We start from the raw sequence: 27,267 nt of genomic DNA on the forward strand, positions 1-27,267 counted from the left end.
ATATCAACTAAAATTATAAAACAAAAACAAAAAAAACATTCGCTTGTTTTCGAAAATCGGCCCAAAGACCACCGGTTATAAACGAACGCATATACCTAAACGAATGGAAGTTATTTCCCTCCAAACGACCACCATGTCTTACAACAACGACCAGTGGTATTGAAACACACCATTTCTAAAATTATACTACAACATACATAAGTAAAATACAAGAGACTAACTGGTTTAATTGTAGACATTTTCGGTCTGGTTTTGGGTGTTATTTTCCGTCGGAGAACTGGGTAGTATATTTTGATATGCAGTTGCGTTCTGAATGTTGGGTGGTCGCAGAGCATTACGGGACCACGGTATAAATGCCACCCGATTTGTTGCTAACACCCAATCATTAAGAACGTGGTTAGCTACTGTAATTGCCCTTTTTGTCTTGTTTTTGTTTTTTTCAACCAATTTGTTACCTTCAAATTGGAACACTCCACGCTCTGTACCGTTCGGGTGATGGCGGATATAAGTAAGTACCGACCGCCGACGCGCTGGCATGTGTCACCCTTGAAAAAACAGCGTAGCCACAACTATTTGTGTACAGGCGATCAGTCATTAACACCATCGATTTATCTAATTTTATTTGCTTTTAGAAACTGATTGCTGGCATGATTATTAGTAAAACTGTTTTTGATCGAGCATGTTGTTTCAATTACCCGAATTGTTTTACTATGAACGAAAAACATATTCACATCACTGACATTGAGTTCTTGTGATTTCCCCCCGAACTTGCTCGCTACGTCAAGCTCACCGACGCTTGGAACCGACTTCAGCGTAAACATTGATTTTCAGAAATCGAATTTACTGTCACTTGCATGTACTTATAGTTTTAATATTCAGCGAATTGTTACATAATAGTTGTGTTTATAAACTTGGCCACGGCATTGTAATTCGCTGGAATCTCCCTCGCTTGAAGAACGCGGGGTGGCGTTGCTCATTGCATGTCTGTGTATAATGGCTTCGTCACTTTGAACCATATTATCGGCCATTGCTACAATTTGTGGTTAGACACAGTTTCTTGTGTGTCTAGCCGGGGTATATATGTCGTGACCCATTCTTTTATAAAATAATGGTAAAACGAGAACTATCGCAAAGATAAACAAAACAAACTTGGGCTATTCTCCAACGAGAACACATAGATTTGTAATAGCATTGTAATAAATCTGCAACCCATAACTTGACTACAGAATATTCAGAATATTTCCTAAAATCGCGCATGTGTACATGCAGTTTTATATTATGATTTGGTATCCGACTATCAAAAATGTGCTTCTATCTTGTACCATGGCCAACAAAAATAATAAAAACCACTGGATTGTGCCTATTGTTTTCAGTATTCATACATGCTGTCTGCAATATAATTCAGCGATGTTAAATCTGTACTCGGTGTTTTTATACAAAATCTTGTGTTTTTGATATATCTTCCGCCTCTAAATACGGAGAATGTGTATCCAACTGAAACCACTGTGATAAGAGAACCAAACTTAAGACCATTAAGCGTGGCCACATGCAGAGCACTTCACTCAAAAATTGGTAAAAAAAAAATATTACGCAATATATTCAAATGCTATAAATGGAGTGTAATTATTGTAGATACACCACAGTTAATTGTCTGCGTTGATTTCTACAAGAAAGTGTGTTCTATATATAAATATCATTTGGTACCCCCCTCCCCCCAATAACCAGATTGGGAAAATGCTATTCGAATGAAAAAGGACTCGAAACCTTTTTTTTTCTTTTTAATTTGATGAATGTTGACTGTCGACTGATTTTTGTTCAGGATACCACACTAAAACTGGACGTCTAACTTCCAGTGTAGCCTGGCAACCAAAAGACGATTAAGGATTGGAGTAGAAATGTAGCTTTTCATAAGACAAAACGTGGCAATATCGTTTTCAAGTTACAGAGTTTACAACAAAAATAGCCCAGTAAAACTGGCCAGTCGAAATACTTAACAAACATGGCCGAACGACTGCGATGTCATTTTTAGTATAACTAGACTTGATTGTATTTAAGGTTATTTGTTTGCATCGGCAATTTTTTTTATTTATGGACAAATAAATACCATATAACAGTAGAAAACATATTATAAAAATCATAGTACAATATGACAGGTTTGTTTGCAAGTAAAGCACAATTCAAGCGTAAATTTAAGCTCTCTGTAAAGCTCTGCTGTATTTGCACTGGTAGTTAAAATAGAACCCGGTGATATTATCTGGGTCGAATTTCAAACCCTGTATTCGTAAATGCACATGGAACATGTTCAAATTTACCATAACATATTCTTCTTCCGATGCTATAAAAAATACAGTCTTGTAATAATGTGAAGGTGATGTAAATGCTAGGATCGTCCAGAAAGGTGGGTCGGGTTAGGCGGGTCAGACAGTACCCGACACTGCTGATAAATCATTATACTTCAAATGGTAGGGTTGGTTGGTCATTGGCCAAGCTAAAAAAAATATATAAAAATACAATATAACTGAAATCAAAATACTAACATCCCATTTATAATTTAAGGTTTGAAGAAATGCCAGTTCATGAAAATTTAAACAAAAAAATAATGCTTAGTTACAATTCTGTTGTGAACGACAATTTGTGTATTTCCAGCAGACGACAACAACAATATTTAAATTGAACGCATAGCGTACGTTTTGCAACGGTATCCTAGAGAACACAGATCCACTGAGTGGGAAACGTTTGAAAAGTTCTAACCACTATTAAACAAATCAAAGTTTTGGCAAGTTGACAAATAACATTATATAACATTAAAAGGTCAGAATCCATAGAATTTTTATTGGAAATCATCAGTCTAAATCGAAAGAAAAACTAAAGAAAAAAATCTGACTAAATTCCGAGATGATGGGAACAAATGGTTTGAAGCTAGGTTATATTTATGTAAGCGGTGTATGGAATTAAACAAAAAGTTATAAGTCATGTGACTAGAACATATTCACCTTTTTTATCATTCATCGAACCGAAAATGTGTGGCTTCAAAATGGCGGAAGCGAGTATAATTGGTGACGTTAGAGGTTAAATGCGATTGTAAAGGAAAGTGACATTCTAATCCAGACAAATGATAACTTCGACTTTTGTCTGGACGTGACAATTATAAGTGAAAAAAAACGAATAACTGACAAAAATTACCAAATAATGATAAAGGCTTTTCAGGTACTCCATAAGCGTCTGATTTGACTGTCGCCTTCAGGTGAGATTTAGAACTACGTTAGAAGATACCGCCGCAGTGTATTGGCGTATAGTATGTACGTACTATTCGGAGTCAACGACAAAAAGCTGTTATGAATATTAGCGCGATTTTTCTTCAAAGCACAAGACCAGTAAATACCCGTCGATGATTCAGTGTCGATCATAATACCATCTTTTCAACTCGATAAACAACAACATTTTTGACGAGGTTCATTGACTCGACCGCAGTGCTATTTTAATTTTGAACAAAGTTGAACATTTTTGAAAGCGTGTTGAAGTTAAAATACTATAAAAAACGAGAAAGATATTACCACTGTGGCATTATGTGATATTAATTTCCAAAAAAAAAAAAATGTGCGCACAATTTTCAACTTCCATTCCACTGTCTCTGAACTCAGCTCACAATAAAATCCTGCAATAGCTTTCTATCCTATGTCCAATCTTGAATATGCCATGGGTCTGCTATTAACGAAAAACAAGAAATCTTTTCCCAGGTTCGTTTACAAAAATGTGCGAGACACGAGGAGCTGTCGGATACACACGAAATGCACATGCTCTGTTCCGGACAATCCAGATACCGGGAAATAATTTGTTGAAACTAAATAATAAATAAGATTTCACCATCTGAATCTTGGAATTGTACTCTGACCAGACAGATACCATCACTTTCACCCGGTTATGTAACGATCGGCAAGAAATCTACTCTTGTATGAAATATTACGTCTACCGTGGCCACCGATATTATACCAGTTAGGAAGTTTGTTGACAATTGTTCGGAATACATAGAACCAGAAAATAACCGTCAGTGTAATTATTATAATATACGGATCTAAAGTAAACAAGTCTGAAAAAGTAAAACATTCATTTTATCGTTTATAAATAAGGGACTTTTCGTGGTTTGATATGCGAAAGGAGGCGATGACTCCACTGAAATTCAGTAGATCGTTGCGGTCGCCACAAAGTTCCGGGCGTCTACCATTCAGCTGACCATTTTACTCACAACGCAGTATGCTGAAATATCAACTTGCTATTGGTTTTTATCGCCAGTAAAGATAATACAATCTCAGTAGAAAGCTATCTCATGTTTCTAGTTGAGGTGCTGTATATCTCGTGTGCTCGTCACCAGTCACTTAGCTTCTTCATAGCCGCGTGCTACATCGGCGCTGACAGGCGGGCAGCTGAATGCATGCTGACATTATTCCGGTCAGCTCTCCAGAAACGTCCAGACGTTTTGTTCCGGCTTTAGGTCGCATTGTGCTTATATGCACAATTCTATCATTCCCATGGGAGTAATCAGTTTGTGGCGATGGAAGTTTGCGTTTCTTAATCCCAACAATCAACCTAAGAGGGCATTCCGATTGTCGCGATGCTAACTTTTGACCAATGGTATATAAGGCAAATTTAAATGGGTCGAATGTTTTCCAAACAACATCACCAGCGCCCGACGCATTCTGAGTACAGTGGTGGTGAGCCAATGCAGTATAAGGTGAAAATGTGAAACTATAGTCTAACAAATATAAAGAAGGTAAATAAAAATAATATGTTCCATATTGAATATGATGCTACGACGAATTATAAAAAAGGAAAACATGGCAAGTGTATGATCACGAATTGCAGAAAGTTGGCCTACTGCAACTTAAAGTTCTTAAATAGCATTAGTTGTGTTGTTACAGAGAAATAAATTCGGAGAGGTAGTCGCACCAACACCGTACATTAACGGACATCACCATCTATTCAACGGTTGGAAATTACATATAGGTTCTCCAGAATCATGTCTGTTATCATGACTGTTTTCGAACCACGGTACTACGCGCGTAACTGGTGTACTTCTAAAACCAAGTCGCCTTTCAAGGCAGGTCTCGCCACATGGCTTCTATCGAAACACTGATACCAAAAGGCTATATATTTTAGCCACCACATAAAACTCGTTCTAATCTGCCCCAAAAGAAAAACATATTTGTGTTATCTACCAGGTTGGTTTTCAGCGCACGTTGCCTGATTTCGCGTCTCGCCACAATGCCGCTGCAAAGCACACCAATACCAAAATACTATATTTTAGCCCAACACTTTAAAATCATATTTTTGTTATTATCTACCCCCAAAGGAAAATGTATGTTTGTTATTTACCAGGCTGATTTTCAGCGTAAGTCTCGCCGCAATAATACTACCCGGCAAAGCACTGATACCACCACCACTTTGAGCTTCGATCATCAAAATGCCAAATTCAAACATTTCAAACCCTAGACGAGCAAGAACACAATTTAACAGAAACCTAAACGTCAATTGTTTTGCACGAAACAACTGATATATTTACGATTATTTTAATAAGTATCTGGTACAGGTTTTGCAAAATGTACGAAATGCTTTGTATTTTGTTATAGGAAAGCCCACACAACTTGCTATGACCGGCGGACAGTTCGCATATATCATTGAGAGTGGACACTTGCAGTGGATTAATTAACGCTTTATTACAATCAATGTTAAATTAGTCTGATTGTTGCATTAGCTTTATATGGTTCCGTGGCACATTTGGGTTATAGGGCGTCGACTCTCCGGGTATGTTACTTTGGTCGTGGTGGCTCTTTCTCTTTCTCTGTAGTATGGTTGTTCATGCACAATTCCAGGTGCAGGTTCAGGTTCAAGGGGTCCCGGAAGGGCTCCTACATGGGTTTACCATTTGCAAGACTTAATATATCGCAAAACGGGTTTCAAACTTAACAGAAAATGCATGAAATATAGAGAGAAAACACAGGTGACAGAGAGTTGGATAAGGACCGTCTAGAACCCACTATATTTGGATGACGTAAAACGGCGGCTTCTTTCAACCAGCGTTGAGTACACTTATTAACTTACGAAAACAACTGTTATGGGAATGACTTTTGTTATAGTTTTGTATCGAAGTTAATGCCGTTTTTAGGAAGTTTATTTAAAGCTACCCCCTCCTATTAACATGACCATGTTCGATGTGGCCTTTTTGTCAAGTAGAATGAAGTTGCTATTGCACTTTTCACCAAATTCCGTTTGCTCACCAAATGTGTACCTCTATCAGATAACAACCACGTTGCCAAAGTTGTACCATTCGACTGCAGCAAGAACATAAGCTAAATCGAGATGTGATGTATACACATGGGGTCCTGGTGACGGGCTGGTATCTATAGTTCGCACGACATGTACACTCTCCTGCCATAAATACGCATGTCATTTAACACTGGCAGCTTTTAATGGAATCCTTCCTAATCAGACATTCTGTTTTGGCAGATGAAAAAACAAATGTTTCTTGAACGGTGTTCTGGCATGGGTACAAACTATGTACATTCTGTGTACTCCCGAAGTCTCGATTTGAAATTGAAAACAGACAAATTCCTTGCACCGATAGTCTCACCATAATATTACATTGGCTTCTCACAGCGCTCTGTGATAACTCGGTAGAAATAGAATTCAGAAAATCGATTAGTTGACTTCATAGCAGAGTTTGTTTTTTTAATTTCAATTAGCTGAAGTACCAGTGTTCTTACCAAACGAGTAACGGTCGGACTAATATGAGAGAAAAGACTCTTGCTGAGTCAAACAATTGCATCTACGATCACTTTGTTGAATTGGAAAAAGAATCTTTTGAATTATTGCTGACCGTTATTATTCCAGTATTTATGCTAGGTACACCTAGGCCACCTTTCAACACGGCTAACGCAATTCAAACTTTCACTGATGGTAGCACTTTCAGTGCCTGTTGTTGATTGCTGAAGTGTGTGCAGACGGAACTGAGGTGGGTTCCACGTCGTTGATGTGGTATAAATCGGGTGTTGTTAATGAGTGGTAGGGTACTTTGATGTGGCAAGTTATTGTGGCGTCCAGAACACGGAATTTGTAAGCGAGTTACCCTGCAGTCATTGCCCCGGTGCACTCTCGACCATCCTTTACGCCACGAGACAAATAACCGTTTTAGGGACAGCAAAAACAACAACAATTACGCGATGTCAGAAGCAATTTGGATTAATTTTAAGAAATTGTCCAATTCAATCTTGGTGTCCTGACCCATTCTTTCCTTATTTGCGATATATGAAATATTACACCAAATATATAAACATTTGTGTGGCATTGCTGTATTTCAAAAACTTTTAAACCGTAGCATCGCGTCCATTAAGCTAGACTGAATTGCCAAAAACGCGACAGGCACGTACATTGGCCAACAATGATGATCGTAAAATGCGATAATATAACACAGAATTACCCAATAAAATAAAAACAAAGTCAAATGAATCATTGCCATTGACATGACGTTTGATAGGTATAAGTCCCCCCGGGCCAGTCATAAAGTACAGACCAGAAACATATCTATATCTTCCAAGTCTGGCGTGATGTCATCGAAGATGAGATTTAGGGAATTGTGGGAGATATAATGTAAGTTTTATGTTGCGTGGGTGTTTATTGGTGTACCGCTCTTCTGTACTATGCATGTCTTGGATTGACCAATGAGATTGTTTCGAGATTGTTTTTAATATAATGACAACTATTGGCCGAATATCTCACGTGAACCATCATGCTATCGCATTGAATCTTGGGTAATATAGTTTCGCACAAAAATCTCCATTAAAATTGTTCCTTGCAAACCAAAATTTTCCTAAAATTCGTTATCGATTTTCTTTTTTTATTAGCACTTGTTTATAATTTTTTTATTTATTTGATTAGGAATTGTTTATCCTGTGTAACGTGGTTTTGTCGCCATTTGCCGCCTTTTTGGTAAAAGTAGTACATATTCTGATACAAATAAAGGCGGAAATATACCCTTATTTGAATTGAAAATAATATTGTAGGATATAGCATAACTGTTGAGCTTGACCAAACAATGATTTCACTTCAACTATCAGACTCAATGCAAATCTACTTACAACTGAAGATTGTACCTGATTGTCAGACCAATCCGAGAGCAGCTTGTTTGTTTGTTTGTTTTCGACGTATCAAATTCAGCCTTGTGTATATGCTTCAACTCAATTGGGACATGACAGCGTGCGATACAACATTACCACCTATTGGCTACCAACTCCCAGCGACCATTCGTCGAACCAATCGGAGAGTTTGATAGGTCTGCTGACCTGTTATCAATCCATATAAGAAAATAATATATACCACTAATTACGGGGGATAGGGAGTTGCTATTTTAAAAACAATCGGAGAACAAACCAGAGAACGTGTTGACGTTCTGACTGGAACATAGTATCATATAATGGCTTTTCCAGATCTAGTTGCATATATTTGTACAGCTTTCTATAAATTCTTTTTGTATTCAAGCTAAAGTATATCAAACACACTAGTATTTCTCAGTTATGTACGTAAACATTAAATAGATGAATTTTAACTGATCAATAATGATAAGAACTTGAAAACACATATATGCTATTATGTTTATTATTTTAATTCCAGCAACACGTTGTGTTTACATCTATTAAAATGTTGAATAGAACTAAATCCAGTGGTACAAATGTTGATTTGGCAAATCACCATGCTGGCCCACTGCAAGGAGCAGGGTAGCGATTGATATATGTCCAATATGTTGTGGCTAAGAATTGTCGCACAGTCTCCTTAAGGTTACCATTTTGGACTGTGCTAATTATGATGCAACATCGGAATTTACTTTTCTTGGAATCAAGAAACAAACGTGTACTGGGCTTTTTGATGTATTTTTCTGCAATGACCACGTGTCCAGGCTCTTTGGACTTAAGAATCATGTCGTAGAGGGGACTGAAATAAAAGATGGTCTATAATAAACTAACAACGTGTGGTATAACCACTATCGTATTGTGGAATGGTAGAGTCAATGTAGGCTGGGGTGATATGATTGAATCGGGGTTTGATTTTTGTTGTGTGTGCTGGATTTGTTTCCTGGTTCAAGTTGTTCGTGGTATTTGCGCGCTACCCGAATAAGACGAGTCACGGAATTCTGGACACGTGAAAATAAAGATTACGCAACGTGACTTAAGACATTTTCAAAACAATATATTATTTGAAATTGGCATGTTTCTTGTTTATTTCCGTGGTTGACATTTTTAAAACTGGAATAAATTCTCGGGTCGCGTTTATTATTTGTTAACAATTATGTTATGTATTTAGTCAATATTTTGCAATTTCCATTTTAAAAAGACTGCAATATAAGCCTGGTATTTTGCATTTGGGAAAACCAAAACTGTTATTTCCATGGAAACATACAAACGTGTATGTATTGTTTCCCCTATTATTAGCTTGATAAAGTTAATTTCACTGATTTTTTTCCCACCGGAAATGGTCAGATATGATAGACTTCTCAAACACTAGTGGTATGTTAGCTCATTTCATTGGGTTACAGTGGTAATCATAGGAAAATCAGAAAATCATTTTTTGTTGAGACGAGCAAACCCGAGTTCATGCCTGTAGTTATCTACCCTTTGCGTTATACCCATTTTGAACGTAAAGAGCCTGGGGCAGGAGAACCACAATTATAGATATAATGACGAGTTTTAACATAATCTGCGGCGGGATATGAAATAATGCGCCATGGGGGCAGCCTGAGGTTGGCCCGAAAATAGAGACATTTTCTCGGAAAAAAGTTATTGAACATGAGTAAAATATATTGCACAAATTCGGAGCAAACCGTGATCATAACATGCTAGCATTTGAGCTCTTAAATTATCTACTGTTTTATTTACCGTCAGTGTAAAGGTATGCGTGCTGTCCGATCGCCGCTTCTTCGAGCTCCAAGAATTTGTTTTCTTGTAAACGTTCTCCACTGACTGAGTGCTGCCCCTCCCTCTTCCTTGTCGGTGTAAATTGTTTGGACTCATTTGGGCTCTGAGGGCGGATTTGTCGATCACTCAGTCATGTAATTATATTGTGCGACACTCTCTGGAGAAATGTGTTTTTTATCCTCCTTTTCCCCCGAAATAGGTTATCTCGTTGACAGAAGTACCTCTCTTAGATATACGTAAACAGAATTGCATATATATTCGGGATCTTCTTTGATGGCGCGGGTACGTGGTGACCTGCCATTCAGTTGTCGTGCGGGGTTTAGCTGCAGTTTTCTCGTGAGACTTTCTTGTGAAAGTAGATGAGCCCCTTGGGTGTCTGCTGTGGTGACGTTCAAAACAAATATGAAATTCAGTAACTTATCTTCACAAAAACTCACTGTCAATATAGACATAAACATCATGACGTCATTTATTCAAATTATGTTACTATTTCAGTATTTTATTATTGTTCATACAGTAGGGCAAGATTAATGGGTATAAAATAAAATAACATAAAATATCACAATAAAGTGTTGAACAAGATTTCTTGAACATAACCTAAATTGTATAGTGTAATATTACATTAATTAAAAAATCTTACAAATTCTTACAATTAGCATTTTTTCTAGCGAAATAATTTTTTTTTTTTTTAAAGAAAATTCATGAAATAAAATAAAAGGCTAAAATGAAGTTCTTTATCGGTTTTACTTAATAATAATAATAATAATAATAATAATAATAATAATAATAATAAAAACAAAATAAAATATTTTTTCTAAACCTAATGGGCTGTAGAAATCGGGAAAAAGGATTACTCGTTACTTTTTCCTTTCATTTCAATACAAGTTTGCGTTTTATTTTCTGCCATGGTGAACGTCCTTGCCACTGCGTGTATCCACATGGCACTGAGGTATCATTACAGATACAGATACGGAGACCAGCTACAATGTTGGTCACGTTCGCCGGCAGACATTCTATTGTAGTCTTGTTAAAAAAAAACAAAAAACGTTCGTCTTTGTTCCATAATCGCAGCCAAGCAGTCTGTTTTTTGTCTCTTCTGTAAGCTTATTTTGAATTCCTCTCACGTCCTCTTATTTACTCTGAGCTCCTCCTCGTCATTCGAAGCCGGGCTTCATGAAGTTCGACAACAGACGCCATTTTGAACTACTAGTATGCGGACGACCATGAAATTGCGACATATGAATCTGATTCTGTGTAAAGGTTATTTTTTCAGGGATAGGGATGTGTACAGTGATCTTAGTTTCCGAAAATCAACAAAAACATGAATGGAACTGACCAGCAATCGTTCGAAACCACTATAACCTAGATAAAAATGAAAAAAAAACATTGTTTTATTTATATAAAAGTAAGGATATGCATCAAGGCGGTGGAGGACGGACCCAACCATATGGTTTCAGAAAAAGCTGCTAGTCTGTGACCCAGGACGACCCAACACGTACAGAGAATATATTACATACAATCGTTTGTGGCGGGAACCTGGCGATCACAGCTGAGCGTCCAGAGTCGTCATAGTGTACGCACACGATTAGACATGCTAGTCACACACAAGTGCCAAACAACAATCCCATTTTTATGTCTGTCAGTGTTATTTTTTGACCGAAACCCAGGGACTAAGTTTCAAGTTGCCAACGAGCGTTTGGACATTAGTTTTGATTATGGGAATCAGGCTGGCAACGTTTCTGTCATTACTATTTCAGTATAACGCTCCGCCAGGTTGTCTCGTGTCTGTCAATAACTTTGATGAACCAGCGCGACGAGGGAGGTTGTTTCGTGAGCGTCAGCGACTACGACATACCAATGCGGTGAGGGGAGTTCATTCACGTGTTCTGCAATTATATTAGCAATGGCTATTTAACGACGATGACGTCACACGTTTGCAAATAGAAAAAACCTCAAAGGAGGGTACAAGCAGGCTAGAATTTTCGCCACCGTCCAGTGCGTATACGGCTTGAATTCAATGTTTGCAACTATTGAGCATATTGCAGTGCATTATGGGAGTTCGACCCGAATACAAAATTTACACGTGACAGTCATTGCTGTGAGACTCCCCATTGAAAAATATTGTCACATTCCTGATACTGAATAATCATTTCATAAAATGAAAAATTTACACAAATATTTGTAATTATTAGGCAAGCATAATATATGAAATTGCCTAGGTATCCAGAAATATTATCACCATAGAAACCAATTCAACTAACAAAGATAAAATGAAAATTTTGCAATCGTTTCCCACTTTCCCTCCATTTTCTGTATGCTATATATGTGGGACCATAGTGTTAAAATTGGAAGAAAATGGCACATTTTCAATTCGGTCTGTAAGATTCTTAACACGAAGGCGGGACTACTCGACGATTTCCATTTCTAAAAGATCAAATGCGTGCCAATTTAATATTAAAGAAGTACGAGTTCGTTTCTCGCCATTGATTTCGTATTCTTAATTTCAAGTGATACTGGGCCCAAATTAACTAAATTAAGTCAATTCTGCTCAATACTGCGGAACCCCCGCCAATGTCACTTTAAAGCGCGGTGGTCGTCGCGCAGCGCGTGTTCGAATTTCATGTAAATAAACAATGTATATTACACGCGTTGTATTCGTCGCTAAGAGTCCCATATCAAACAGGACGCGGCACGACGACTGCAAGACAGAACAAATGTATATGATCATAAATTTTAGTATAATCTGCTTTGACAGTACAGAACGTTAATGTCAAATTCTAGAAAAGAATTTTAAAAGGAATACTGATCAGTTCATTTTGCGGAGAAACGCGGGAACAATCACGGTTTGCTTCGACTCACCGCGGCTCAAAAGCCGGGTGTCAAACTTTGAATAATGAATTATCTGCTGAAATCAACGGGAAAATCGTTTGAAGGGCTACATTTTGTCGTTGCCTTAGGTTTTTTTGGCCTAGAACCAGGACGAGGTCGGCGCTTTCATTCATCACAATGAAGATATACACCACATTGCGTTCTTGCTTTTGTCGGCGATCATCCTTTGTCAAGGTTCTACGCCACATACGCACTTGTCGGAGAATGAGATTTAGATTCACTCTCCAGTTTTGAATGCACAAGCCCCGGATAAAAGAAGAAGAAAAAAAAAAACCAGGTCGCCTTATGTAGTTAAAAATGCGCATGGCTCGGTTCTTGCTGTCAGTAAGTAGCGAATATTACATGGGTATAGGGAACAAAATGCCACGTCAAGTAAAACCAGAAATAGTCATAAATAAACAAAAATACAATGAATAAAAATTAATAAAATTAGAAAAAAAAATTCTACACATACATTGGTGTTTAATCAAGTTAGGCTATGGTTATTGATGAAGTGTAACAGTTTTTTGTACAGCCTTCGAGCAAATCGGCTCCAAGTTTAAATTGAGCTTCGGTCGGATATGTCCGGCACTCGCGATAAGTGGCCACTGATTGGTTACATTTGCCTAGGGTTCTCAGTAGTCCAATCACGAGCATTATTCTGTCTTACGTGCCACACGTAAGTTCAATTTATAATGGCAACCTGAATTTAAAGTGACTTTTACTAGTATTTCTAGTAAGTTAAACTTTAATGAAAGCCGTCTCCATGGTAATAGCAAATGGCAGTTATTTCGCAGAAATTTACGAGGTAGTTTTTGAATACCTTTTGAATTCCGGCCATGTAGCAACGAATGCGCACTGAAATCCCGCGCAGGTTTTTTTTTTTTTTTTTTTTTTTACAACGGAGGAACAGAATGAAGTTAATTATTGAGTTGACGTGATTTTTAAATATTGATTCCCTCGGCGCTTCAAGTGACTGATAATTTCATTTCATTAAGTCTAATTAACCCAAAATGTCGACAAGTGGTTGGTCAACGTTGTCGCGATTGATTCAAGGGAGGGGAAATATTTGAGCTCAATTGAAAAAGACGAAATTATACTATCCACATAACAAACCATTCCCCTTTTATTTTTATAAATATTTATAAACTTCACAATTCAAACTGAAACGAGAAGTTTCTATTGGTCGAGCCGACGACATTGGAACGACGTCATCGCGCATCATTGAAATTTAAAAATATTTATGAAAATGCAGCACATGTTTTATTTTTGTCGTTAGTACTACCAGATCAATTTCCAATGTGCAATTTTCAAAATCACCCTATACCACCATTAATGGTCATGACAACAAAAACAATCTCGACAAACCTCCCGCGTGTAAAACCTTGTAGCCATTTCACCTGAGTTAACTAGCCAATGGGAAATTAAGTCTATTCGGTGCGTAATTAAGAACAGTTTATAATGACGAATTTAAGGTGTAAAATGTTGCAACAAAATTTTGGCGGGCATAATTACGGCGTTTAAATGGTTAAAACCACCAAAACAGTACGTGGTCAGGATTATATACACGTCAATCGAGCACCTGGATGATTTTGAATATTGTCTGCTTCTTAGCAGGAAACACTTCTATGAAAACAGATAATCGTCAACGAACGTTCGGGTCAGAGGGTCACATTCTTGAAATGTGTTATCGTACTTTATACGTTACAATGTTGCTGTAGCTTCTGCGCGCCGGATGGTGTTTGTTTCAAATAAATCGCACGTTCTAATAAAAATGACTTAAAACAGGATTTGGTTTTCCACGAATTATATATATTTTGTTAGTACACCCTTACCCTTAACTCTCGCGGCATGCGTGAAGCCTACTGCGCAGAATGGCCACGTGCGCGCATATCTTTTGTCGTCAAGTAAAAACAAAACCCCACCAAGTTAAAAATAATTTGGTGTTAAGTTGTTGGTGAATCATTAGAACACCCGGTGATGGCGATGATGGGCTATGACCGTCTTCACAACGACCATTTAAAAAAGGAAATTGGAAACTGGACAAATCAGAATTACGCTTCTTCAGTGGCCTGAGGCAAAAAAATGACAGCTAAGGCCAATGTCTATACAAATAGTTCAGATAGAGGGAAACAAAATGCTGCAAAATAAAAAAAATAATTTCTTAAAAGTGCGAGTAGCAAAAAAGGCTGCACAGATGATAGCATACCCCTCAAAAATGTTAGTGGTCCATCCCTTAGGCATTTGGCTTTGCACGCCGACGTTTATTAATTATTAAAATGCAAGCATCACTTGCAGAAAAATATTTTAATCATGTTGAACTATATCTCTTTGTCTGGGTCGTACGTGCATTGGTTATTGATTATTATTTTTTCTGTTCTAGCCTCGTGGTGGTGGTGATGTGTGTGTGGGTGGGGGCGGGCGACTTTTAATTTTAATGGGTATGACATGAGTAGAACGCTGAATATACGTATTTATGTTTCGTATTACAACTACAAACGTTAAAGGAAAAGGACAATCGAGGCTGCCCGCTCTGCTACCAATCGAAATAAGGGCGTGTTTGTTTTGTGAGTGCCAGACACAACAACGCTGTAATATGGTAGTCGCAAGTACAACTAGAACTGTGCCAAGGTCAATACGTCGCGAGCCGGACTCAACCATTCATGGGTGAGGGGGGTCATCGAGTGATATGCGAGGGGTTTAGTTGAAGCGGCGTGAGTTTGTGAACTTAATTTTGTATCGATTTAGTTTATATAGTTTACGGTCTGTTTTTTATTGCTCACCCGGGGGAGCTCTCTTCTTTTACGCTGAAACATCTTACGGGTATTAAGGGGTCCCCAGCAGTGTATTTAGTCGGATTGAGCACAGTATTTTAAAACTATTTTTTTTCCAAAGAAATATTCGATATTGAAAAAAAAGGTTTGTGTGCCCTTTCACTCATGGTCGATCCTAATTTCATTCATGTGATACCAACATACAGCAGACGACAGATCAGCAAGTTTTCCGTCCCCCAAATCAGTGCATCGAAAATGAGGGAGCACTGAGGCGCGAAGCTGTTAATCGCGCGAGAATACATTCCATGACAAATTTAACAGAAGAATTAAGAAAATAGAATACATGCAAAAATTGTTAACAAATTCTGAGGGAAGATCAACTACTCATTCTCATTTTTTTGGTTTGTTACAGCGCCACCTGTCACAGTTTACAAACAACTCATCTTCATTTCATTTTTTTTGAATGAAATTGAAATAATAAACGCGTTTTGTTATCTTTAAATTTAACTGACTATTAGAAACTCCGGATGAGATAGATTTAGAAAAAAAAATCTGCAACTTAAGAAAATTAAAAAAAATTACAGGAAAAAATCTGTACATTTATATTAACATCTTTGATATAGATGAAAGCCCCCCCCCCCCCCATTTAGAGAAAAAAATCTGCAACTCATAAAGAGCAAATTAAAAAAAAAATAAAAAAAAAAATTAAGGTAAAAAGATGCTGTAGAAAATACTCAAAAATAAAGCCTGGTAGCGGTAGAATTATACTGTAAAAATATAAACGATTTTTTTGATACAATGATGCAGTTTAAACAATAATGCTTCCCCCCCCCCCCTGCGAAAGTCGCGCAAGTTCAGTGAGTAAAAACACAAACAATTACTTCAATTACACTGTGGCTTTTTGTTTTCACTCTAGCGTTCTTGGTCTAATATTTTCATATTGGAGCGAATTCCATTCTCCATTTCTGTGTTCTGAAATTAATATGGGAAACTTGAGACACACGCCGTTCTAGAATGGATTTGAAAATGGATTTGTTTTGTGTAAAAGTACAATAGATTGCGCAAGCGCATTTGATCACCGTTTTCATATATCGACCACTCAGCCTCTGAAGTTTTTAAGAAGCGTAGGCAGATCCCGATTAAGTAATTGTTTCAGCGAGCTTTCACAGGTTGTGCCACTGAGGGCGCTTTTGATTATATGCACTGATAAGGAGTGTATAAACGCTCGCCAGCATTTGACTGGTAAACAACAAAATGTCACGTGACATGCTTGGTGATAATGATAGCCTTCATTGTACACATATGACTACACCACTGTAGTGCTCGTCATTACATCATTGTTATGTTGGCGCCAAGCAACCATTGTTGTGGCACCAATACAGCATTGCTATGGTGGCACCAATACAACATTGCTGTGGTGGCACCAATACAACATTGCTGTGGTGGCACCAATACAACATTGCTGTGGTGGCACCAATAGAACATTGCTGTGGTGGCACCGATACAACATTGCTGTGGTGGCACCGATACAACATTGCTATGGTGGCACAAATACAGAATTGCTATGGTAGCACCACTGCAACATTGCCGTGGTGGCACCAATACAACATTGTGGTGGTGGCACCGATACAACATTGCTGTGGTGGCACCGATACAACATTGCTATGGTGGCACCAATACAACATTGCTATGGTGGCACCAATACAACATTGCTGTGGTGGCACCAATACAACATTGCTGTGGTGGCACCAATACAACATTGCTGTGGTGGCACTGATACAACATTGCTGTGGTGGCACCGATACAACATTGCTATGGTGACACCGATACAACATTGCTATGGTGGCACCGATACAACATTGCCGTGGTGGCACCGATACAACATTGCTGTGGTGGCACCAATAAAACATTGCTATGGTGGCACCGATACATCATTGCTGTGGTGGCACCAATACAACATTGCTGTGGTGGCACCAATACAACATTGCTGTGGTGGCACCAATACAACATTGCCGTGGTGGCACCAATAAAACATTGTGGTGGTGGCACCGATACAACATTGCTGTGGTGGCACTGATACAACATTGCTATGGTGGCACCAATACAACATTGCTGTGGTGGCACCAATACAACATTGCTGTGGTGGCACCAATACAACATTGCTGTGGTGGCACCAATACAACATTGCTGTGGTGGCACCGATACAACATTGCTGTGGTGGCACCGATACAACATTGCTATGGTGACACCAATACAACATTGCTATTGTGGCACCGATACAACATTGCCGTGGTGGCACCGATACAACATTGCCGTGGTGGCACCAATACAACATTGCTATGGTGGCACCGATACATCATTGCTGTGGTGGCACCAATACAACATTGCTGTGGTGGCACCAATACAACATTGCTGTGGTGGCACCAATACAACATTGCTGTGGTGGCACCAATACAACATTGTGGTGGTGGCACCGATACAACATTGCTGTGGTGGCACCGATACAACATTGCTATGGTGGCACCAATACAACATTGCTATGGTGGCACCAATACAACATTGCTGTGGTGGCACCAATACAACATTGCTGTGGTGGCACCAATACAACATTGCTGTGGTGGCACCAATACAACATTGCTGTGGTGGCACTGATACAACATTGCTGTGGTGGCACCGATACAACATTGCTATGGTGACACCAATACAACATTGCTATGGTGGCACCGATACAACATTGCTATGGTGGCACCAATAAACATTGCCGTGGTGGCACCAACACAACATTGCTATGGTGGCACCAACACAACATTGCTGTGGTGGCACCAATACAACATTGCTGTGGTGACACCGATACAACATTGCTGTGGTGGCACCGATACAACATTGCTGTGGCGAGACCGATACAACATTGCTATGGTGGCACCGATACAACATTGCCGTGGTGGCACCGATACAACATTGCCGTGGTGGCACCAATACAACATTGCTATGGTGGCACCGATACATCATTGCTGTGGTGGCACCAATACAACATTGCTGTGGTGGCACCAATACAACATTGCTGTGGTGGCACCAATACAACATTGCCGTGGTTGCACCAATAAAACATTGTGGTGGTGGCACCGATACAACATTGCTGTGGTGGCACCGATACAACATTGCTATGGTGGCACCAATACAACATTGCTGTGGTGGCACCAATACAACATTGCTGTGGTGGCACCAATACAACATTGCTGTGGTGGCACCAATACAACATTGCTGTGGTGGCACTGATACAATATTGCTGTGGTGGCACCGATACAACATTGCTATGGTGACACCAATACAACATTGCTATGGTGGCACCGATACAACATTGCCGTGGTGGCACCGATACAACATTGCTGTGGTGGCACCAATAAAACATTGCTATGGTGGCACCGATACATCATTGCTGTGGTGGCACCAATACAACATTGCTGTGGTGGCACCAATACAACATTGCTGTGGTGGCACCAATACAACATTGCCGTGGTGGCACCAATAAAACATTGTAGTGGTGGCACCGATACAACATTGCTGAGGTGGCACTGATACAACATTGCTATGGTGGCACCAATACAACATTGCTGTGGTGGCACCAATACAACATTGCTGTGGTGGCACCAATACAACATTGCTGTGGTGGCACCAATACAACATTGCTGTGGTGGCACCGATACAACATTGCTATGGTGACACCAATACAACATTGCTATGGTGGCACCGATACAACATTGCCGTGGTGGCACCGATACAACATTGCTGTGGTGGCACCAATAAAACATTGCTATGGTGGCACCGATACATCATTGCTGTGGTGGCACCAATACAACATTGCTGTGGTGGCACCAATACAACATTGCTGTGGTGGCACCAATACAACATTGCTGTGGTGGCACTGATACAACATTGCTGTGGTGGCACCAATACAACATTGCTGTGGTGACACCAATACAACATTGCCGTGATGGTACCAATACAACATTGCCGTGGTGGCACCAATACAACATTGCTGTAGTGGCACCAATACAACATTGCCGTGGTGGCACCAATACAACATTGCCGTGGTGGCACCAATACAACATTGCCGTGGTGGCACCAATACAACATTGCCGTGGTGGCACCAATACAACATTGCCGCCGTGGTGGCACCAATACAACATTGTTGTGGTGGCACCAATACAACATTGTTGTGGTGGCACCAATACAACATTGCTGTGGTGGCACCAACACAACATTGCTGTGGTGGTACCAATACAACATTGCTGTGGTGGCACCAATACAACATTGCCGTGGTGGCACCAATACAACATTGTTGTGGTGGCACCAATACAACATTGCTGTGGTGGCACCAATACAACATTGCTGTGGTGGCACCGAAACAACATTGCTGTGGTGGCACCGATACAACATTGCTGTGGTTGTCAATACAACATTGCACAAGTAGTGGCAGTACGACAGTCGCATTTGAATTTATATAATTCAACGGAAAAGGTGCTTCACTGGTGGTGGTGTTTGTTGACCGGAAAGGATCATACATATATATATAATTATAAATACTTAAAATATAAAATTGTCAAGGCTTTATTTTACGTATAGGTGAATAAATATAAAATTTTCAAGGCTTTATTTTACGTATAGGTGAATAAATTTGAGTAAAATATGTAGGTCATATCAAGTGTAGTGAGCTGCTGTTGTGGCATATATTAACGTCAAATAGAGACAATCGACACAGACAATGGGTCAATAAAAAAGGACGTTAACTGGCCACAATTAAACCCATTATTCCACAATCCGGGCAATTAATATGTTGAATTTCATCAAGCTAATTCGGATACTGTTTTGCAAACCCTTGTATGTAGTTCGTTGGGCGTTTCCACGGAACGATGAGTTCATAATGTATTATCAATATAATAATGCGTATGTGCTATTTTTGTACGATCATTTCATGCCTTTATTGTTTTTCGAGACAGAATCGAAATGAACAACCGTGGTTATTAATTTAATGCCCCAGACAAACGAACAATTATGAGGCCCCTGAGGGGACTGTATCTTTATGTGTCTGTAGATTGTGTGAATAATTTATCTGAAGTCCAATTTATGTTATTGACGATTTCCAATTAATATACCTTATAGTTTATCATCTACGTGTCCGGGGTATTTGTGTTTCACTCTTGGCGGTGGATCTCCCATAATTGGTCAGTTATCATCATGGTGATAACCCGTGGAAAACGATTATAGGTGTTGATAATAACGATATTATAATTAAAGGGTTGGCGATGGGCGTGTGGTGATTAGAAAATGTTCAGTCGAAGAAACAAAGGCTTGAATATGCAGTTGTGTCGAAGCATCCACATGATACATGAGATTCGGTTTGTTGAAAGAACCTGTCAATAAGCAACCTGCTTTCTGATTGGCTTGACTTTTATGTGCTAAGGTTATGTAGCCAAACAGGCACCACCTTGTAAGTCACTTCGGAATTTCACCCCTGGATTGATCCACACACTTGGCTAAATAGATGTGAAATATGTTGACCAGTCAGTGATCTTCATATATTTGTTTTTCTTTGAAACTGTTAGGTATACAATCATAAAAGTTTAATATACACGTGAACTGCCCATCTAAATTGATTCCAATGAATTTCATTGTCGTGTTGGTATTTGCTTGGAGCGATAATCTCATGAAACTTACTGTTCGTTAATAGTTAATCAATAAAATAATATGCATACTATACATCCGGGTACTGATTACATGAGTAAAACAAAATGGAGGTTTACTTTGACGCTATATAAAGTAAAAGAATGGACACTTGAAATTAAAATCATATAATATATTACTGTGAACATACCTTTCGAACATACCATGGACACAAATGGCTACGAGGATCTCGCCGAGAGCGAGGGGACACGAGCCTTGTTTTTGCCTCTCAAATACCGTTCCATTCTCCTCGCCATTGCGTCCACTGTTTCCATGACCAATGTAATGTTTTCATGGTACTTCGAGCAGTGAGCGTGATGACCGGAGGGAGTGGGACGCTACTTGAGGGACAAAAACAAGTCGCGCGGCTCTCTCGCTCTCGGCGAGATCTTGGTGGCCATTTAAGTCTGTTCGAGAATCATTTCACATCTACAAACTGCCATTGTCATCCCAGCTTAAATATTATATGACATATATATATATATATATATATATATATATATATATATATATATAGTAACATTGAAATATCATCAATGCAGACAGAAAAGTAATATATCTGATAAAATGTAATACTATTGTCATATTTATTTATTATACAACTTTATATTCATTCGGGTAGTCATTGCAGCATATTAGTTATCATAACTACAATTATCATAGAGTTTTTTTTTTGTCGACGCCATTCATACCATTCACAGTGTACAAAATGGTTGATTTACTTTCACATCCACGATATACAATGTGATTGGGAACGCAGTTGGGCCGAGCAGACATACAGTGCAGAATTTACTAGTCGAAAACCTGTCAACAAACTAGCTGTTCTCTGATTGGCTTACAGTTAGGTGTTCTCTGATTGGCTTACAGTTAGGTGTTAAAATTTGGTAGCCAATCAGGCACATTGTTGTAAGTAGCTTTACATTGACTCAAGATTTAGCAGCTGCTATTCCAGAACGAAGATATTTTTTTTTTTATAGAACATAATAAATAAAATAAAGCGAATGAATAAAAACAATGTTAAAACAGAAATTAACTGGCTCTTAATAATTAGTACGTCGTTCTCAATTTCTTTGGATCTTTAATAAATAGTGATGTTTACTAAAGTCACGTGCCAACATTTCTTATTATTCATCCTCACTTCCTTGTTATATAGACACATTGTCTGATCGCCGTACTTGCAACCTGTAGATTTCCGATTTCCTGCTGTTAGGATTTCCGGTTCCGGATACGGTAAACTTGCAATCCTCCAGCTTTCTGACGATATGATGTTTTATTTTATGAATCATACGCGTTATGCTCAATGTGTTGAAATGCCGAAAAAATCGAAGAAAACTCAAAAAAAAAAAAAAAAAAAAAAAATGCTCTCAAGAAATCACTACGAAGAAGAGTTCACTCCCATAACCCCGTCATGACCCTGGCAGCAAATTCACTAGTGTTGTGTCAACACGAGCCTATTCCACCCAGTTTCAGGCATAATGTTTGATTAGGCACGAGGATGCATGACTTGAATTCGAAGACGTCATGAACTGAGTTGTATATAATTTCGGAGCCACGAAATGTGCCCATCGTGATTAAAACATTACATTTTCCGAAACATCATGTACGAACTTCTCTTTAGAATGAGCAGTTGAAATTTCAAGAGCCCCACGGTCTCAATTAGACAAGTCTGCATGTGTTTTCTCTCTCTCTGCATGAGTATGTGGACACTTTTGTGGTGACTGGACTGTCCATGTGCCAGTCGACGTCAACTCCGAATTGACGTCATCTGCGCATGCGTCAGATGGCCATAGCGTGTCATTGTTTACAAACAAGCGTCTACCCATGAGCGTTTTTAGCGTGTGTTGCTATCGTCGCTTGGGACTCAATTCCCGCCCGTGCGCATGTGACGACCCCCCCCCCCCCCCCCGCTTTAAGATCACTTCGTTCCAATGATGCATGCGAAGTCACTCCGAACTTCCGACACTTAAAGTGGTGGTCTAAAGGCTGCACCTGTTAATGATCCGTCTCTTCTATCGTTCTATCTTTGAAACAACGAAGCAACGATTGGATTTCGTATTGGATACAACGAGGGCAAATACCTGTGTCTTCTTGCATGTTGAATGACGTCTTTGACCCAAAAAGGGCAAAGAACTGCGTTGGACAGGGTTCGGATGCCATCTTTGTTACAAAGAGGGCAAATCTTTGATGTCTTGGTTTCGAAGTTGGCAAAGGACTGCATCATCTTGGAAAACGGTTAGGCCAATGTTTCCATGCCATATTTTAACAAAGAGGGCAACTGTTAGTTATCATCTTGGTTTCTACGGGAGCAAACGATTCTGTTTTCTTGGAGTCAATAAGGGCAAAGTATAGACGCCATTTTGGATACAAAATAGAGGGGGCAATTTTAGATGCCATTTTAGACACGATGGAAGAAATCATTGATACCATCTTGTACGCACAACGAGGACAAGGCTACCACTGAAATATTCTACGAATAGTGAAAGTTGTCATAATTTTCAATTCGAAAATTTAGTCCGCCAGACTGAGAACGATTAGTGATGAAGTGTTTTCATTTTAAACGTGGTGCATTTACGTGCATCGCCACAGTTGTGCCAGCTTTTTTCGAACACTTAAAATTTATTTTATTACAGTATTCTCCATAAGTACTCTCGAATGGTTGGTTTGATGACGTAACTCTCAGCATTAATGGCAGACGTTCCTTGAAATATTTAAAAAAAGGTGTCGGTCACCGCGCAGCGCGTGACCGATTTTCATTTTTATCTGTACAGATATTTGTTTTTTCAATTCTTGAAATATAAGTTCTATTTTTGTTGGAAATTATGTGAGGTACCAGTTACCTTTTACGGAGTGGCACAGCTATGTCAATTCCTGGAGTTGAACAATGCTTGATTATATGCGACATTCATTTGTTGGCTTGCCACCACAAATTCAGATGTTATTACATACGTAACTATTTATTTTGTCGGGCTCGAACACATCGATTACTAACTCAGCTGTTACAACGCTATCTGGAATCGGTTGCCATGGATAATGCAATATTTTGGCGTTCGAGGTTATTGTGTGGTTCTTTTCTGAAAATGAGCATGAAATAAACCCGAATTTCACCGTTCAATATACACGTATGTTTGGGGATAAACGTCTAAATATCGACGATACAAAATGTTGTTTCTGTCTATTTTGTTGTTGAAAATGACAAAATCTTTCGTCGGTTCTCGATGTTCCTCATGTTAACATGGTTCATTTGGGTCGTCTTGTATTGTCTCTCTGCACACACAACACGGAAACGTTTGTGCGACTAGGCTACGCATGCCAAACTCACTATGGTCGTACAAAAAGTATGAACCCTTGGATCGGACAAACTTATATATACATATACCTAATCTGTAGTGGTTTCTGCCTGATCTTGGACACCCGGTGCGTTTGGGCATCACCGTACTCTAGCTAAATTATGCGTACATATGGTGTGGTGACATTTTTACATTGAAACTAATTCTGCGGTTTATTCTCTATCGGGAAAGAGTGGATTATTATTCACGAGCATGCGCGCGTGTGAGCGTAGGTTTCATTTGGCGCTTAGGTGCAAACGATCGTGATAGGCAAATAGTTTGGTTTGCCGCGCGACTGAAATTATTAGCATCATTTGCATATCTCCATGACACGGTGGGCACTGGACCATGGTAACGCGGGATTATGATTAATACACTATGCAAAGCCACGAGAACACTGTTTTAGTGGTTATGCTGTTATGTGTACGATTTTCCAGAACGGCAGTTAGTTTGCGACACCTGTATGACTCAAAGAATCAGTTAGATTACAATAATAATACAACTTGAAATTGATTAACGAGGGGAAAAATCCATGCTGTATCCGGATTATATGTCGTTATTCCAGGGGGAGAACATCCGGGCATTTTCATCGCATGGCAACCACATCACGGTGAAAACAAAGGCCGAAAATTCTCAGAAAACGGTACTTTGGGATGGTTGTTGAGACTCCCTTAACAAGATTACCCCCCGCGTGTGTAACGCATATACATTTGATTGTTCAGGATTACTTCAAAGTTGAGTTTGTGTTGTTTTCTCGAATTTTCACCGGCTCTTTGCTCGGCGTTCCGCGTTCTTCAGCAGCGCGCGCGAGCCCATAGAAATACGTGGTGCAGTGGTGCGCGTCTTAGCAACGTGGAATGTCTTGTGACGTAGCTCCGTTCCCGAGGATAGGCATGAATACGTGAAGTTTAACAACGATTTAATGTCCCGTAGTCAAGTCTGGTAAAACATAACGTGGTGCGAACCAGAAGTTACAAAGACGAGTCATGCAGCGTAAGTCATCTATGCAATAAACGTGGAATGTTATACCCGGATGTTGACACGTTCTCTTCGCCATAATAAACTACACTATGTCCAACTTAGCGAATAGGTATTGACAAAAACTTGGTAGACAACCATCAAATATAAAGATGACGGTTAGGAAACCATGGCGCTCCAACTTTCTAGTGAGTGCAGGCGTAATTTGACTCACATAACTGTAATTTGGGCAATTTCCCGCTGATCCTGGCAAGTAATTTCTGGAAAATTTAGTTTGCCAAAATCAACCAGCACACGCATATTATGGGCCATTCATTAGTTCAGACACTTGTGGTGAGTGTTTTATTGAAGAAAACATAACCCACTGAGACAGAAACGGAAAACGTTTATATCAAACAGGCCAACGTTCAAGCTCAAATCACAAGTCGAAAAAAATAAGTAAACACATAATTTGTACATTTCGTCTGCCATCATTGACCTGTTCACATGGTTTCGCTGAATCCGACCATTCATACTGCCGACATTAATGGCGACGACCGGATAAATGAACCTCGACTGGCGAAGATGGTTTACCCGGCATCTCCCCTACCCGGACTTTCTAATGAACAGTCCCTAAGCAAAGTATTATGTACTCTTTAGGTGAAAATAATACCCCCCTCCCGTCAGCGGTGTCGCGCACGTTGAATCGTATTGTCAAAATGCCTTCAAGTGCTTATTATGGTTTGTTTCCCCATCCCTTCGAATCACTACTACCATACATACGCACGGTCACGTGACTGACAACGTAGCCGGATGCTGTTTTAACAGACAGGTGTCGCAGCTATGCAGTTATATCTTTAGTTATATTGACTATACCTACCCAGAAGCCTAATCATCTAGCCAATCCGAGAAAGTGTTAATTAACATTACACATCGTAGTTGTCCTGTATAGTTCGTCGGTTCGACCTGATGTAGTGGCATTTGTTCATTCCATGCTATTTAGTTCACAATATTTGACTAAGAATCAAACATAATTTTATATTTTACCATTACATAAATAATAAATTTCGGAGCATTATGAATTAAACAGACTTCCAAAGTTTGGGTCAAACAAAGGTCGTCTTAAAATGATATTAACGATTTCCTTCAATAATTAACATGCTTCAATTCATACGAAAAGTTCATAGACAAGACTCGTTGGAAACTGATATTAAACCCCGTTGTCATGACAACCGGATAGCAATTTCAAAATGTGGATATGATACCAGGCTGATATTCAATGTATGAGTGTTAGCTATGCGGAAGATAAAAAACGCACAGGAAACAAAATGGTGACAGTGTGTCTGGCACGTCTTCAGCAAATTTATATTAAGTATATTATAAAACAAATACGAAGTTCGATCTGGGTGAATCTCACTCATATCAAATGAAATATACTTCGTGTTGTTACACTTGATGCGGCTGCTCTTGGTGCAAATTATAGTACCCGCTGTTTCTAAGCTATATGAGCATTACGTTCCTTTCTTTCTTTCTTTTTTCATCTTATTTAAGATGGTTTAACTTCTGAACTTGTTGACTTCATATTATATTTGTATTTCAGTATAATTGTAGTCTGATAGTCTTTGCAGCATGGTCGGTATGCTCATTACTGAGTCTCTCAGA

General features: G+C 39.1%; 1 protein-coding gene and 2 long non-coding RNA genes across 3 annotated transcripts in view; 1 reads left to right on the plus strand and 2 right to left on the minus strand.

Moving 5' to 3' along the window:
* LOC144344954 (uncharacterized) overlaps positions 1-8,344 on the minus strand; it is a 44,662-nt gene extending 36,318 nt beyond the window's left edge. Inside the window, exon 1 of the long non-coding RNA XR_014926828.1 lies at positions 8,145-8,344. This is a non-coding gene — a long non-coding RNA (uncharacterized LOC144344954). The remainder of the gene's footprint in view (positions 1-8,144) is intronic.
* LOC100370992 (nuclear receptor subfamily 6 group A member 1-like) overlaps positions 1-27,267 on the plus strand; it is a 126,412-nt gene that overhangs the window by 2,267 nt on the left and 96,878 nt on the right. The gene's annotated exons all lie outside the window — the stretch shown is intronic.
* On the minus strand, positions 2,045-3,461 carry LOC146732722 (uncharacterized). Its single transcript, XR_014926921.1, has 2 exons — positions 3,184-3,461; positions 2,045-2,488 (listed from the first exon to the last, which is right to left on the minus strand). It is a non-coding gene; the product is annotated as an uncharacterized LOC146732722 (long non-coding RNA).

Source organism: Saccoglossus kowalevskii, chromosome 17 (genome assembly GCF_978046115.1).
Source record: "Saccoglossus kowalevskii chromosome 17, keSacKowa6.1, whole genome shotgun sequence".
Taxonomy (NCBI): Eukaryota; Metazoa; Hemichordata; class Enteropneusta; family Harrimaniidae; genus Saccoglossus; species Saccoglossus kowalevskii.